We start from the raw sequence: 17,295 nt of genomic DNA, 5'->3' as shown, positions 1-17,295 counted from the left end.
AGTGGAAGTCTTCCTACAAATGTATTCCTCACCCTTCCGCTTCTCCAATGGTTTGTAATGTATGAAAACCGACTTACCGGATCTCTTCCAATCTCGTTGTCTAATGCTTCAAAGCTACAATACATTGAAGCTGACGCGAACAATTTTTCGGGAAAAATTTCTGTCAACTTTGGAGGTTTACACCGTTTGGAGGAATTATTAATTAGTAGCAATAATTTAGGAAGTGGAGATGATGATGAAATGAATTTCTTTCAATCTCTAGTCAATTGTAGCAATTTACGGAGAATAGATCTTGCAGCGAATCAATTCAAAGGTATGTTACCTAAAGTTTTGGGTAATCTTTCAACCCATCTTATCGTTTTTTCGATTAGTAAAAATCTTATTTTTGGAGAGATCCCTTTCTGGATGGGTAATTTGGTCAACTTGACATTCTTATGGATGAATGGTAACAAATTTACGGGGACAATCCCAGATGATATTGGCAGTCTTAAAAAATTACACCAATTATATTTACATGACAACAGGCTCTCAGGAAGGTTACCAATTACCCTTGGAAACCTATCATTGTTAAATGAATTGTCCTTAGATAATAACAAATTGCAAGGAACTATCCCATCAAGTATAGAAAAATGCCAAAATTTTTTGTTATTAAATCTTTCTCAAAACAATCTCACTGGCATCATTCCAAGACAACTCTTCACAATTTCCACGCTGACAATTGGACTTTATTTAGCTCAAAACTTTTTTGTAGGATCACTACATTTTGAAGTCGGCAATCTTGTCCATTTAGGATTGTTGGACTTATCTGAAAACAAGTTGTCTGGTAAAATTCCAAGCAGCCTAGGCTCTTGCACAAGCCTTGAGTACCTTTATGTGGAGGGTAATTTATTTCAAGGAGAAATTCCAATATCCTTGAGTTCTTCAAGAGGTATTCAAGTCATGGATCTTTCTCATAACAACTTCTCCAATCAAATTCCAAATTTCTTGGAGAATCTTTCCCTTAAGAATTTGAATTTATCCTTCAATGATTTTCAGGGAGAGGTCCCAACAAAAGGAGTGTTTGCAAATGCTAGCGCAATATCACTCATTGGAAATAGTAGGGTGTGTGGGGGCATATCAGAACTAAAGTTCCCGAGGTGCTTAACAAAAGAGGAGAAGAAAATGAAGTGGCATTTTGCACTCAAAGTGGTAATCTTAATGGCATGTGTGATTTTGGTAATAACCATAGTGTCCTTTTTCTTATTTGTTTGGCATAAATAATAATAATAATAATAATAATAATAATAATAATAATATCTCTTTAGAATCTTCCTTGAAGAAATCATTTATGAAAGTGTCTTACCAAATGCTGCTTCAAGCAACTGATGGATTTTTGTTAGCAAATTTGGTTGGTGTCGGTAGTTTTGGTTTAGTGTATAAAGGCATCCTCGGTGAAGATAGATCAATTGTTGCAATTAAGGTACTAAATATTCAACGTCAAGGAGCTTCCAAGAGCTTCATCTCTGAGTGTGAAGTCTTAAAAAATATTCGTCATCGAAATCTTTTGAAGATCATAAGTTGTTGCTCAAGTGTGGATTTTCGTGGAAATGATTTTAAGGCTCTAGTTTATGAGTTCATGCTGAATGGGAGTCTAGAAAATTGGTTGCATATGGATTTGGAAATAAATAACGGGTAGGAAGAGATACGAAACTTGAACCTTCTTCAAAGAACAAACATTGCCATTGATGTTACTTATGCACTCGATTACCTGCATCACCATTGCCAAATGCCAGTTGTTCACTGTGATCTAAAGCCAAGCAACATTCTTTTCGATTGTGATATGGTTGCTCATGTAGGAGATTTTGGGCTTGAGAAGTTTCTTTTAAGACTTACAAATCCAAAAGAAAGTAGTTCAATTGGAATAAGGGGAACAATTGGGTACACTCCACCAGGTAACAATAATTTACTGGTCTTTTAAAATGTTAGCATATGCTTTCCCATATTTACCATGGTTATTTTTGAGCTCCCAAATTGTAATGTGAATACATTATATATATATATATATATAGATAAAATATTCTTAATGGCAGAGTATGGTCTAGGAAGTGACGTGTCACCAAAGGAGATGTGTACAACTATGAAATCTTATTGTTAGAGATGATAACAGGAAAGAGACCCACAAATAGTGTGTTTGAGGGAGGCCTAAACATTCACAACTATGCTAGCATGGCCTTACCTGACGATGTAATGGAAGTTGTGGATCCAAAACTTTTAAATAATGTTGATGAAGTTCTTGGAAATCACAATGATAGCCTTGCAAATAATATAAAGGAGTGTTTGATATCCATAGTCAAGGTTGGCATGCTCCATGGAGTTGCCACAAGAACGATGGGACATTAGTAAGGCCATCTCTGAGTTGCATTTGGTTAGGGACATTATTCTTGATGCTAGGATTTAGCACAACATGCTTGGCTATATGGAAGGTTAAAAATCAAACTCCTCACCATCTTAATGTTGGTATTAAGTTTTTTACTTATTTTGATCTTTTCTCTTAATGTTGTTTTCTACTAACTATTCACAGATCCAAAAAGCCTTGTGCTCCTTCAAACTGTTACATTGGATGGAAAGAATTTTCTGGCATTCTAGATAAGCTTGCTTATGGTTATTCATTGAATAAGAAGTATTCTACATGTTTCATATACCTTGTCTTCTATATGTTTCTTTTATATGCATGAGTAGCTCAAATAATTTCCTACAATCTTGTATTAGTGTATTAAATCTATTGATATTATGCTTGGAAAATTAACTACCAACTTTATTTGTAGATGTAAAATAATTTTCTACAAATAATAAGAATTATTTTTCACTTGTTTCCCATTCTTCATCAATATATTTTTCTTCAAAGCTTGAGCTCATAAAATAGAGGGATGGTCGATTTGGCTATATCAGTGTAAATTACATAACAATGCTACATTTGCCTAATTTTCAATAACAAAAGTAATCTGATGATCATGCTTGACCAGATAGGGCACACAGCAGATACCATGCACATAATTTCAAGATCATGTTGGCTAGTCAACTCTGTCATGGATTTAATTCTATTATAAAAGTCAAGCTATGATTGTGACGATGAAACCAAAAAATTTGGATTCACCTAATCATGTTGAAGAACAGTTAAATTAATGCTCCACAAGTAATTAATGCTCTTGTTGGTTAGCTAAGATGGGTTCGTGTTTGACCTTGACGAGTACAAAATCAAATCGGATAGTATAAGCAACAAATGTATTAGATTAAGATAAGTTGTTATTCTAATAACCTTTTCCTGTTATATATTTGATGTGAATGCATCGTCGTCTTTGAGTATTAGAGGGGAGGAAGTATGTGTTCAATGCATTGTCGTCGTCTTTGACGTGAATGCATTTTTTGTCGAAAATACTTTTAGAAACTTTCAATTCAAAATCTTTTGAAGTGTGTATAGATTGTGTGCAATAACAACTGTGACCTTTTTATTTTGAGAAGTACTATGTGACCTTTCTCTTTCAATTCAAAGAGAAAGAGGCATCATTTCTTAACTCATCATGCCCACAAAGACCACTTCACTCCTATGGGATTTCCTCTCACCATCCCCAGGTTTTTCTCTGTTTTCCACTTTCTTCCATTTTTCCCGAAATACCAATTTGTTTTTATTTATTTTTGTGGGTTTTGTGCAGCTTTTTGTGCAACTTGATGATTCACTATTTGTGGGAATTGAGATTGTTTTATCCTCAGGTTTGTCTCTATTTTCCACTTTCACTGTCACGGTTTTTGATGCCAATCAGTGCCTTGGTAAGTCTAATTAATCACGGCTTTGTAGAAATTATCTTGTTGTTGGATATTTCATATTACACATATGATTTTTTTTATACATGTTTGATTTTATTTTGCTTTTGAGTCTTTGTTAGGGTTCTTTTTTGGTTATACAAGTTATTTTATTATATGTATGATTTTTTGTTTTTCGTCTAAGTTGTTTTTTGGAGGAAAAATACTTACCACTAGCAAAAGGGTCGAGGCATGATTAATAAATACTAGCTTATAACTTTATAAATAAATAAAAACCTATAAAAATCACAAGGATAAAAGTATTTGATTGTATATGAATTTGTCAAAAAAAAAAAAAAAAAAAAAAAAAAAGATCAAGAAGCCCTTCTCCATCATGGATGATGATTGAAAGAAAAGCTATTAGCTTTTGCTCTGCACTGTGTGACTTTTGTGTGTGTCTGTTTTAGACAATTTAAATGAGAGAAGGTAAAAATGTGATGCTATTTGTAGGCCGATTAGACTTTTCATGGGCGGACTAAAAACATTTGTTTTTTTTTTTTTTTAGAATACATTGCATTTATCCATGTGGCAGTACGTTGACCATCCAGCTCTACTGACTATGCATCCGCCACAACATATCAAATTATCGAAGGAAATGATTTTGGGTACATTGAAGTGTGTCAATGATGATTCCAACCCTAGTCTATATCCACCATCAAAGAAGACAAGATTGAACTTCGAAGAAATATGATTCCATCTCTTAAAAAAAAAAAAAAAAAAAAAACCTTTATGCCAAGGAATGCCTCCTTTATCAACATCTTTGGCTGCCTTTGTTACTCTCTTCCTCTGAATTTATAGGCTCATTCATAGGATGAGTATTTATAGAGAAATCAAGTTGCTGAGCTTTGTAATTTTTATTTATAAGATTCTCTTCAGTTTTTATATTTTTGTTACTTGAATAGTTGAATTATCACTGTCAAATTGCATTGCATCATTTAGCGGTATATAAGTTTTTAGCTGAATCTTTTCTTGTTAACAGGAAATAAATTTTCTTAGTCAGCTTTCACATGCAAATATTGTTTGACACTACGGAAATGAATTGGTAAAAGTTGATCTCATAAAGGCCAGTGGATATGCACATGCACATACAACCGCACACACATACACAGTAATATAGATAATCAGGACAAAGGGAGGGATAACGAAGGACTTCTCATGTTCAAATCTATGTAATATGTAAATATTGGATCCGTCATATATTCAGATGACATTTTAGAAAACTAATGATATCAAAGGTTGAATATCTAGTTTCACTTTCTTTTCTATAAGATATGAGGGATTGAAATCTATGTCCACAGCTAATTTTTATTAGTCAGTGAAAATGGCACTTAAGCTAATCCCAGTTTTGGAACTCCATCCAAAATTCAAGTAGAAAAAAAAAATCACTTTGATTGATAGAGATTATGCAACAATGCTAGTGGTTCCCAATTCAACAGCTTTTAAAAGCCCGTGGTGATAACATTCTTCCTTTCTATCATCATTTGTGCTTCGTAATTGTGAGACATGACTGATTTCGCTTCCATACTTTTATTTGCAGGGATAAGTGTAAACTGGAAGCAAGTGGAACAGCAGTGGAACAATGGGTGAAGCAAGCGAAGTCACAAGATGCTAATGAGTACTGGACCCTATTAGCACACAGCTCCTTTAGTCAATTTTAGGGATATGAGTTTCTCAGCGTGATTGGTCTGGAACTCGTTGGCTGTAATAATAATATAATTGAATTCATGAAGCCCGATAACTTCCCTGTATTGGAATTTATGTTTCTAGTTAACTCCAATATTGTTACTCTCCCAAAAAGCATTAGTAGCTCCCCTAGATTAGAACTTCTTGACATTGACAACTGCAAGCAGCATCGAGAAATTCTAAGGCTTCCACAATCAATGGGAATGGTGGATGCAAGGAACTGCATAGGGTTGGATCCAAAAACATCAAGCACATTATTGAATCAGGTGATTTCTCTCTCTCGTTTAAGTTATAAAGAAACAATATTTGCTACTTTCCCCAAATTCATGTTACTTAAATTTCTTGTATTTGCTAAATGCAAGCAGTATTGAGAACTAGGAGGAAATTGGAATTGTTCAATTAAAATACCAGGAACTGAGATTCAAAAGTATTTCAACTTCAACCAATGAAATGTTGCATTAGCAACAAATGTATCATATTAAGATAAGTCGTTATTCATTTTAGAGAACCTTTACCTGGTATTTGACATGAATTTATTGTCGTATTTGAGTATTTGGGTAGTATAGTTAGAGCCATAGAGGGGAGGAAGTATGTGTTCAACTCAAAAGATAATAATTATTAGGATTTTTTTTTTTAATAGATACCGGAAGATCAATTATTCTATCGTCTATCTAAAAAGCCAAAAAAAAAGATGTTAATGGATAATTCTAATTGTGCTTCTTTAATGCTTCTGTGAATAGTAACTGGTGTCGTATCTTGGTGGCAGAGGACATGGTGATACCATGTTCAACATGTGATCAAGACGCTCTGGTCCAGGGTTGAGGTGGCCCACAAGTCCCACATCACCTCTTCTCCCACATTATGGCTTGAACCTGAAGTCTCCAATTGGAAAGCTAGAAGATGGAAAGAGTCAATGTTATTGTCAGCCTCTTCCTCCAGGTTCTCCTACTAGCCCTTCTGCCTTGCCCAACACAAGAACAAAGGAAGGGTGACTTTGGGGCTTGTATACCTTGGATTTAAGGTAATGAAGTTACAATAAATATTTGGATTATCTGGGGGAAACTTTTAGTATTGCATATTGTCGTATAGACTAAAAGTTCCTTGATTGGTTTTCTTTTTTTTTTTTTTTTTTTCCACAGATAAGCCTAATTTTATTATGGTAACTGCATACATGTGCCAGATGGTATGGTGCGTTTAGTATGGCTACAGGGTAAAAAAGCCAAGGTGTTATTACAAATGTTAAAAAATAAAATAAAATATAAATGAAACCATGTCTCCAGATAAAGAAAAGAAGATTGATGAACAAGTGCTTTGCAATCAGTATTAGACACATGAAGTGTACCCGGTGTGAGTGGTCCACATGATGGACATGAAAATAAACTCAGCAGCAATGTGATGAAGTAAAAACTCAAGAATAGTGTAGCAAGAGTAGGATTTTTTCTATTTTGTTACTTTGCTAATTGTTATATTTGCGTCTATAACAGTGGAAGTGAGCAAATGTGTGCAATTAAAGAAGTCAGAGTTGTTTCTGATGATCAGATATCAAAGCAACTGAAACCGGTATTTTTTTCATCCGGCAGTATATAAGTTTTTAGCTGAATCTAGATAGACAGTAATATAGATAATTGAGACAGAGAGGGAGAGTGAAGGACTTTTCACGTTCAAATCTATGTAATATTGGATCCCTCATTCATAATAATTCCAGATTATCATATTCTTAGGGTGAGGAAAAAATCTCAGTTTATTTGGAATATGTCTCTGGTGGCTCAATCCATAAATTACTTCAAGAATATGGTCCCTTCAAGGAATATGTCGTTCAAAATTACAACAGGCAGATTCTTTCTGGCTAGTTTCATGAAAGGAATACATTGCACAGTTATTTGGGTATCAATTGTTGTTCTTTAGTTCTTTGTTCCAGGAATTGCGGGCTTGCAGCTTTGTTAATTTCTTTATGGCTATTAAATAATGTGGCTCTCCTGGCAGGGATGTCGAAGGGGCAAACATTTTATTAGATCCTAATGTTAAACATGTACATTTATTTTTTTATATGCTTTCCTGTTAATCATCAAAAGCAATTCTGATTTCTTTTGTTATTCTGAATCAGATAACAGTTTCTTCCTCTGTATTTCTTTTCGATCATCAGAAGTTTCTCCTTTTATGTTTCCATCAATGGTAGTAAAAAACAAATCCATGTTCAAAATATAACAGATTTGTTTGAGCATCTGCTCATGGATTTTGTATCTTTTATGCAAGAGGATGAGTATTTATTTCTATTCAGATAGAATCACGTTGAGGTTGAGGTTATATCTTTTGATTCCATAGAAGTAAGTGAATTACTTACGAATGAAAGCTCTGGTTTTTTGGAGCCCATCAATCCCGGCATCACTCGCACCAATTTCATAAAATGGATAGGGCTCGTCTTCATTGGCTCAAACCTTTTTCAATGATGATTCGAACAACAATCTGTATCCACCATCAAAGAAGACAAGAAAATCTTGATTGAACTTTGAAGAAATGCATTTTAAAAAACAAAAGCAAAATTTGAATATCTAAACACATTTATATGCGTCAAAACAAAAACTGGGCCAACTGTATTAAAATAAATAAATTAAAGAAATTAAATAATTATCTTACAAATAAAAATTACAAATAATTATGGAGTGGGAAATAAACCCCAAAAAATTACAACACATTTATGGTGCGATTTATTGTGGTGGCATTGATGTTCAAAGTGGGAGCTTGAAGGGTCGGCCATGAAGATTCTAGAGAGTGAGGTGGACGGCTAAGGTTTAGAAAGGTTAAACCCCAATTAGTTTTAAGGCTTAGCATTCGACCCAGGCCTCCACACTTTAATTTTGAACCCACATGCACATCAAACTTTCAGCCCACTTTGGTTTTAAACCAATATCTTGTTTTAAACATATTCAGCCCACCTTTTAAATAAAAGGCTCCATGCATGTTTTCTTTTCTTTAATAAAATGCCATCTTTTCTTTATTTGCTATTATGTATTTTTGTTACATTCTTTTTAATCCCTTTTCCCATATTTACATATTCACATATTTTCGCTATGTTTGCATTTTAATTCATTTCATCTTGTTTGCATCTAATTTGTTTTTTCCCATATTTGCATATTAATTCATAAATTCCCAAAATCATATTTTAATACCAAAATTCCCAAAAATCATGTTTTTGACCCCGGTCTTCCTCAAAAATTGCTTTTTGACCCGGAACTTTTCAATATTCATATTTTGACCCCGGTTTTTCCATAAAATTACATCTTGACCCCAAGTCTTTCCAAAATTGCAATAAAACCCTCAATCATTTCGAAAATCACAAAGAGGCTCCTGAACCCTTTGGAAGTTATTTGAAGGCATTCAAACAACTTCCAAGGTCTTTTAATTATCTTTAAATCCACACTTTTTGCTTACCTTCATTTAGAATAATTGATTTGCACCTTGTGTGATGTTTGCATGTCATGTCTAGGTTTACATACTCACATGCTTGCTTCCATGCTTCTTACCTCATCTATGCTTAGATCTACATGATCACATACTTGATATCATGTCTATGGTTATGCCTTACTTAGATCTACATGTTTGTATGCATGTTCTATGCTCCTATGCCTATGTCTATGTCTATGCCTTCATATGCTTGTATGCTTGGATTTGTGATCTTCCATGCTTTTATGCTTACATCCACATACTTAGACCTACATGCTTGTTTCCTAGCTTCTATATTCTTTACATGTTTTATGCGATTTTCCATGTGCTTGTGTGCTCCATGCCAAGTTCGTGTGCCTAGACCTAGGTTATGTTTGTCATGCCATGTGCTATTGTAGCTCTTTTGTTCCTTTTGTCACATCTTCTTGTGTTTTGGCCTATCGGTTTGGACCTGATCTAGACCCTATGGTCTTTGTCATCGTCCATACACCTTGGCCCATATCAAAGGGTTTGGATCACCCCTATTTGCATGTCTATGCTTGCTTGCTTCTATGCTTTATGTTTGTTTTAGCCTCTCTAATTCTAGGCTTTGTTGTGCTTGACGCCCTCCGCGGGCTTGATCCTGTTTGGCTACACCCGACGCCCATGAGGCCTTGTTCGGATGTAACCATTTAGGAGGCATCTCCGGATGTAGGGTTGCTCCTTGCGTGCCCTTTCATTTTTCGCTCCGTGCAATGATATGCTTGTTTGTGCCACTCGTTGGCTTTATGTGCATCTTTACACATTTACTTATATGTCCATACATGAGTCTTGCTTGCTAGTGTGTCATTCATACTTCAACACAATGAAGTTATGGACACCCGATCCAAACCTACATTTGTCCCTTGTGGACACCACCTTTTGTTTGCTTTCTTTCTTGTTTGCCCTTTCGCTTGTTTGTTTTCTAGCTTGTTTGCCTTCTCGCTTGTTTGTTTTCTAGCTTGTTTGCCTTCTCGCTTGTTTGTTTTCTAGCTTGTTTGCCTTCTCACTTGTTTGCTTGCGTCCTTGTTCCTATGCTTGCCATGTCTGTCACATTTGTCTACTTTATGCCTCTTCCATATGCTCTTTGCACCTTTTTCTTTCCATTGCTTGTCAGCTGGTTTATTGTCTTTGTCTTTACATGTACACACATGGAGCTAGGGCACGGTTTCTCAGGCGCAAGCAAAAGGGGCAAGGATGCAGGCATGTGGATTTAAGCCAAGCAACTATAGTCAGTAGGCTTAGGGTTTAGCTTTTCCCTTTGGTTATGTACTCTTCTAAACCCCTTCCTTCCTCCTCCCTTTCTCCCCTAGATGGTTTGTATTAGGTATATCATGTTATGTACCATTTATCCTCATCTCTAGAGTATGGCGACCCATGTTTACTTTCCTGCACCTATATTTTGGGCCATGCTCTAGGGATGCAGACATTTACTTTGCTGCTTTGTGTGCTTGTATTGTGCATGATGTATGTATATATATATACTTGTTTACCCCCTTCCGATGTGATTGTCACAATCCGTGTCACCTAAGGTAAGAGATGCCTAATTTCCACCCCAAAAGTAAGGTGACTTGTGGCTAGATTTTCGTCGTAGAACTTTGGCACTTTGCTCAAATGCCTTAGGAAAGTAGAGATTGGGACCATACCCATTCAAAAGCCGAACCCTAAAGCCCCTATGCATGCAAAGCCCCAAAAGCCAATATCAGAATCATGTTTTTACTACCAATTTCTAAAAATTAAAGTTTTATCAAAACAAAAGACTGTCCTTGGATAGGCGTTGTGGGGTGCCTAACACCTTCCCCACATGTAACCAAACTTTTGGACCTAAGAATCAAGATTTTTTGTCATCCACATTAGATTAGGAAAAATGTCTTTTTTCTTAACCTAGGATCGATAATAAAATCAACTAGAAATAAGTGACCAATCACACCTTAGGAAAACCCAATGATTGGTGGCAACTCCACTTACCTTTGGTAATCCCTTAAAATTTAGCCCAAATTTCTACCATAATGCTAAAGGTAGACCTACCTTCCTCCATCGAGAAAGAGAGAGCACACGAAGCTCCTCGCGAAGCACACCATCACCATTATCGAGAGGGACCCTCCAACGAGGCCCCGTGCGCGGGAGCTGTTGCCATGATGGGTGGTCGAACGAGGGCTCGCAACGACGGCAACAGTTTTTTTCGTTTCCGTCCCAATCGAGGCCGAGCGTCGACAATCCTTATTCTTGGATTTGCCCTTGCCTTTGTTGTAGTGAGTTTGAAATTCTTGTATAAAAGAGTTCACTCCTAATTTTTGTTGTGTGGATGTTGCAACCATGGCCATCAAGTACTGTGAAGAGTCATTTGATGAGTCTTTCAATGATTGCTCTTCTAAATTTAAGACTACATGGATTTATTTAAAGGATAATGGGTCATTCCTTATCATTTTTCCAAAACTTTAGAGCACTAGCATTGGGGGTGTAAAAACCCCCAGTTGCTATTTTAGCCACCAAACTCATAAAATCATGCTCCAGCCAGGTTGTTATACCTAAAAATAATTGCAACCGGTACATTGCACTAGCAATGGGTGATGTAAAAAAATACCTTTTTTATATTCTCAAATATTACTTTATCTATTTTACCAACTCATCTAAAAATACACTCAACATCTCAGTTTTTATTTTAACATTAAGTAAAATAATATAAATTATCCTATTAACGCATTCTCTCTCTTCTCTCCCATCTCTTTCTTTCATCTTTTTTGTACTTTCATATACTTTCATATTTACCTTTATGTTTAGCAACTATGAATAGTAGGTTGTATATATCCAACCTTGCTATTCATGGTTGCTAAAATTTTTTAGCAATCCACACCTAGATAAAGCCCAATGTGAGCGGGTGGTTTGCTAAAATAGCAATTGGGGGGATTTTACACCCCACAAATGCTTACAACCTCACTGTAGTTATTCCTACTATCTCAAGCCAGCACTATCAATAGGGAATGTAAAAAAATTACCTATTTTACCTCCTCAAATACTATTTTATCTATTTTACTAAATCATCCAACAATATACCTAACATCCCAATTTTTATTTTTAAATACAACCTAATAAAATAATATAAACTACCTAATAAAAAACTAAAATGTAAGAAAAGAGAGTGTGAGAGGAAGAGAGAGACTGAGAGAGTGTGAAAGATTAAAAAAAAAAATTCTTTACAACCCCATGAATAGTAAGGTTGCATATATGCAACTACTGTAACAAGGAAGGAAATTTTTTTAGATTTACATACCCGGATGGAGCATGATTTTAAGGATTTAGTTGCTAAAATAGCAATTGGGAGTTTTTGCACTTCCAATGCTAGTGCTAAGGGCATCCGTTAGCATTTCCCTATAAGATAATTGGATAAAAAACATTAGGCTTAGCTCCATTAGGTTTACCGTAGCTAGTTATAATAGAATTCATGGAGCTGAGTAAGAATATTGACTGTAATTAAATTGCTAATTTGCATTGCTTAAAGGGAAAGTGTTTTGTAGGGTCACGATTTACAGCCGAAGCCCAAACCGTATGAGATATCGGCCCAATGAGCCCAATACAATAAATTTGTAGAGAGTAGGTCGAAGAACTAGGCCCTAATGAATTGAACAACGGCTAGTATTGAATTGAATGACAATCAAACACAAGTAAGAGATTCTGATCTCAATAGACTTTCAATCCGAGGAGGTCACCCTTATATAAGTTAATCACAGATGGATACAAAGACAATTTATGGAGGATCTCTCTTATATATTCTGATCTCTCTTTTTTCGATCTCCATCTTATGGAGGATCTCTCACATTATATAGCTCCCTTTGGGTCATCTTGATCCTATACTTGTTGATCATCTGAGCCTCTACTTGAGTACCCGTCCCATCAGACCCTCTTTGGCTTTCTGTGAGTTATGATAGCCAAGACAACATTATTCAGAGGTCTTCTCCACATAAATGCAGTCAGAAAAGTAGCTGTAGTGTATTTAATGCGATGGTAGCAGCTTTCCCTTAGATATTTTTGGGTTTCCTTCTTTCTAGTATGTTCGTAAGGCACGTTCCTATCATTGGAGTTTCTTGGAGGGTCACTCTAATTGCCGGAATACATACTTGAGCTGCATTCATCATATTCGAGGACGAGTTCCTCCTCGGATCACTCTCCATTCGTTTCCTACTTATGAGACTTTAACTAGGAACTTCTAATAGTTATTTGTTCCTCCTCGAACCTATCAATGTCCTCAGACAAAGCCCATGGCCCAATATATGATCTTGGGCCTTTATCCTTATAATAGCCCCTCAAAATTCCGGTTTTTCCCTCTCATCCAAGGAGAAAAAGTGGGGTTTTAATTTTTAAGAGATAAGACCAACTGATTCCTTGATTCACACGTGTGGGAGTGCGGTTTTACGCACATCATAATTGCTACTGACGCTTCGTAGCCCACAAGGCGTTATTAATTACTCCAGGCGGCTTTATGTCCTCTGTATCCAACGGTGAGGCACCAATCCAACGGCTGACATTTTTCCCTAGAATTTTGAGTAGGAGTATTCCCATTTATTTCCTCCCTCTATATAAAGCCTTGAGGGAACTCATTTTCTTCTTTACTTCACAAATCTTCAAGTGCTCCAGAGAATTCCAACGCCCCATCTCAGAAAACACTCTAAACTCCAGAGTCTCCACAACTCTTTCTTGTAAGAAGTCTTTGAAAATCTTCCTAAAAGTTCCAGAGATCAACATACTTATTCTCATAAGTCTTTATTTCTTTATATTCTTCTTTTTCTTCTTGGCCTTCCTCCTCGGCCTTTTCTTTTTCAAAAGCCTTTTTCCGCGTCATTTCTGTTCATTTAGATAGAAAGATTCAAGCACTTAGTAGACTCATCGGCCGGTATGGACGGTTTTAGGGCCAAATGCCATATCCCACAGGGGGTGGTTTTAGAGTATTGTCCCTTGGACCGAATACTTACTGACAGAGATGTGGGTCAAATCGTCATTCCCATTATTGCTTTCATAGAGGGGAGGAGTGACACTTCCCATGGGTAGGATAACCAGGAATTACCTGATTAACCACAAACTAACTCCCCATCAGTGCGCTCCCAATCTATTTAGGGTCCTGGGTTGCGTAGATGCTCTTAACTAGCAGATGGGCTTGGGGCTCACATGGCATGATGTGATTCACATGTACGAGTGCCACAAGCTCAACAGCGTGGGATACTATCTCAAGTCCCAGTCCGACGTCGTCAGAATGGTATCATGTCTTCCTAAATCAAACAAGGGCAAGAAGGACGACTTCCTTATTGTCTCCGGGGAAAAGAGTGACAGTCTTCATTGCCTAACTTGGGTGGGAGATCCAGGTGGGGTACCCTAGCAGTAGGTCCTTTCGCAAGGATTTCAGTCCTCTCTCATACTATACGTTTTTTATAACTATTTTAACATTTCGTCTTCTCGGATTATAGTTTTTATTTTTCTAACCATAATTTCATCCTCGAATATTTTGCAGATAAAAACCACGTCGCTCTGAGACTTAGCTATGTTAACGTACTGAGTCTTAACAAACTACTGAGGTCCGAGGTATTCATCAGCGAAGACGAACAATTACGAGCTGCCCATCTAATTTTGGACTACGAACCCTTGTCTTGCATATTCCAAGACGCTGGCTAGGCAATAAGGGTTGGTGACTCTAGGCTGAACCGAACAGACATATCTAAGCCAAGATTTTTTATTCAAAAAAATCTCCCACCCATTGAATTGCCTATTCAATGCGCTCTTCCTCAGGTAGCAGCTTCGAGAGAGGAGTCAACCTCTTCTCGTCACACTCTTGACATTGAGATCGACCAGTTCCGCTTTGAAGAGGCAAAGGGAGCACCAGAAAGACCTGTAGAGCTCTCGGATTTTGAACACAAGTCCAACAGACTCTCTACAGCTCATCCTCCGAAGCTAATCGTAGCTCAAGTTGACACTAGCTCAGAAATCGAAGAAGAAGGAATGGATTTGAAGCCAAGGTCCGACTTAAAGGGGTTACTAACAAACAAGAACAAAGGGTCCACGTTGAAGGAAGTTCCTAAGACCCAAGTTCCTCCCAGTCTTCCTCTTCCTCCTCCTCCTCCTCCACCTACAGACCTCGGATTGAAGGCCATTCCAAACTTGAGGAAGAAGAGGCCAATTGAAGACCTATAAGAAGGAGAGGTGGAGCCTCAAAAGGAGGCCAAGCAACAAAAGAAGGGTAAGGATCCCAAGGACAAAATGGCCAAATTAGTGGAGAGCTGGGATGAGACTGAAGTACGTCGAGGGCAATGCTCCTGGGCCCCTCGGCTAAAGGTGGAGGGTGCTCCTATTCCTTGGGATGCCATAATATGGGAAGCCTAAAGGGGGTACGCCACTATCCTTGTCGAGATTCTAGAGCAACCCCTACTTCTCCCTTGGGATATGGAGGGGCTTAGGTGTACTAGGCAACCCGACCTCTTCATGTCATTAAAGAGTGACCTTGCCATGGTAAGTCAGTCAACACTTTCCTGAGTTTAACGCTGGGATTTTTATTTATTCATATGCATATATTTGACCATTATGCTATTGTCATATAGCTTAGTCAGCAGGTTTACGTGGCCAAGGAGTGGGTCAGGAACGCTCATGACAAAGTCAAAGCTGAGGCCCACTCCCGCCTGGAATTTAAGAAGGCCTTCGGAGCCCTTAAAGAAGAACATGCCCAATTGTCTGGGAAATTAAAGGAGGCAAACAAGGCTCACCTAAGTGCTGAGGTGAGCCTAAAAACCATGGAGAGGCAAATAGAGGACCAGCGCCAGCAATTGCATATAACTAAGATAAACCTGGCCACTGAAAAGTAACACGTTTTGGATCTCAAGGCTGAGCTACAGAAAACCAAAGATGTTGCTCGGGTGTCCAGGGAAGCCGTTGAGGCCACGATGGCTGCATTTTATGAACGTGGGGTGCTAGACACGGAGGCCCGCTTGGCAGAGGAGGTGGTTGCAGTGTCCAGGGACTACTGCACCAAGTCTTGGGGAGTAGCAATGGACCAGGCAGGAGTCCTTGTAGACTTCGAGCTAAGGAGGGCCGAGAGTATCTTCTTCCCAGAGGATATTCGAGAAATTCCGAGTACGGTTCCTCCTTCTGAACAACTCCCTACCACCCATGCTCCCCATCCTGAAGCTGAAATTTCTAAAGGGCAGGGGTGGGTGAGGAGGCTCAGCCTCCGGTGAAGGTCAGCCCCTCCGAGGATGCCCTTATGATCAGGGATGTTGTCTCCCAGACTAAGGATGCAGAGGCTAAGTCTAAAGCTGATGATGTCCGCTCTGAGGCTATTGATCCCCAAAAAGACCCTCCTCAAGCCAAGGCATAGGATCCAAGATATAGGACTTTCTTTTATAGTAGTTTGTTTGTTTGTTTGTTTTTTTCTTATTTTTTTATTTTTTTAACTTTTTGTAATGGCGTTCTGCCCTTTGACAATGTATTCCCTCTTTTGTTTAATGAAAAATACTTTTCTTTCTTATCTCTCGTACCTTTACCTTTATGTGCTTTGAAATTTATGACTGTCATAAATAGTATTGCACTGTTGCTGTGCTAACTTTAATAAAAACTGGAAACAATTGTGTATTAGTAACAAAGAGATTTTTACCCTATGCTTGCGCTGCGAAATGACTGAACACTTGTATAAATAATCAAGGTCATTAATCCGAGGAGTTGTGCATAACCCTGGATCTATTTTAACACTTAGCGAGGATCAAATATTGAATGTTACTTTTGCCCAAGTATGTGGCCCGAGAGACCTGGCATAACGTAGGATCTGTACACTTAAAAAGATGTCATAGTGTGTTAACTTCCCCAAAGCATTTTGTCCGAGGACCCAAACATGACTAAGGTTCTGTTGAAACACTTAAATAGATGTCATAGTATGTTAATTTCCCCAAAGCATTTGGTCTGAGGACCCAGGCATGACTAAGGTTCTGTTTAAATACTTAAATGAATGTCATAGTGTGTTAATTTTACCTAAGTATGTGGTCCAAGAGACCTAACATAATTTAGGATCTGTTTAACACTTATATAAAAAAAAGAACAAATAATGGGAAGTGTCATGCCTTTATACAACAAATGAACATATTGATAAAAGAAACTTTCATTAATAATAATACCTTTTCAGGTTGTTTATATTCCAAGAGCGCGGTATTACATGTTCATCTAAGTCTTCTAAAAAATATGCTCCTATACTAGCCACCGAGGTGATGCGATATGGTTCTTCCCAATTAGGCCCTAGCTTTCCCCATGCTAGGTTTTTTGCAATACCCATAACTTTTCTCGATACCA

The 17,295-nt window shown here is 37.4% G+C and overlaps 1 protein-coding gene and 1 pseudogene across 8 annotated transcripts in view; both read left to right on the top strand.

Annotated features, from left to right (window-relative positions):
- The window catches only part of LOC126702548 (probable LRR receptor-like serine/threonine-protein kinase At3g47570), a 103,201-nt gene that overhangs the window by 37,594 nt on the left and 48,312 nt on the right, over positions 1 to 17,295 (top strand). The window lies entirely within an intron of this gene.
- LOC126703896 (receptor kinase-like protein Xa21) lies at positions 58 to 5,424 on the top strand (annotated as a pseudogene).

The sequence above is a fragment of the Quercus robur genome, chromosome 10 (genome assembly GCF_932294415.1).
Source record: "Quercus robur chromosome 10, dhQueRobu3.1, whole genome shotgun sequence".
In the NCBI taxonomy this organism is placed as follows: domain Eukaryota; kingdom Viridiplantae; phylum Streptophyta; class Magnoliopsida; order Fagales; family Fagaceae; genus Quercus; species Quercus robur.
This window is presented reverse-complemented; position numbering and strand designations above follow the sequence as displayed.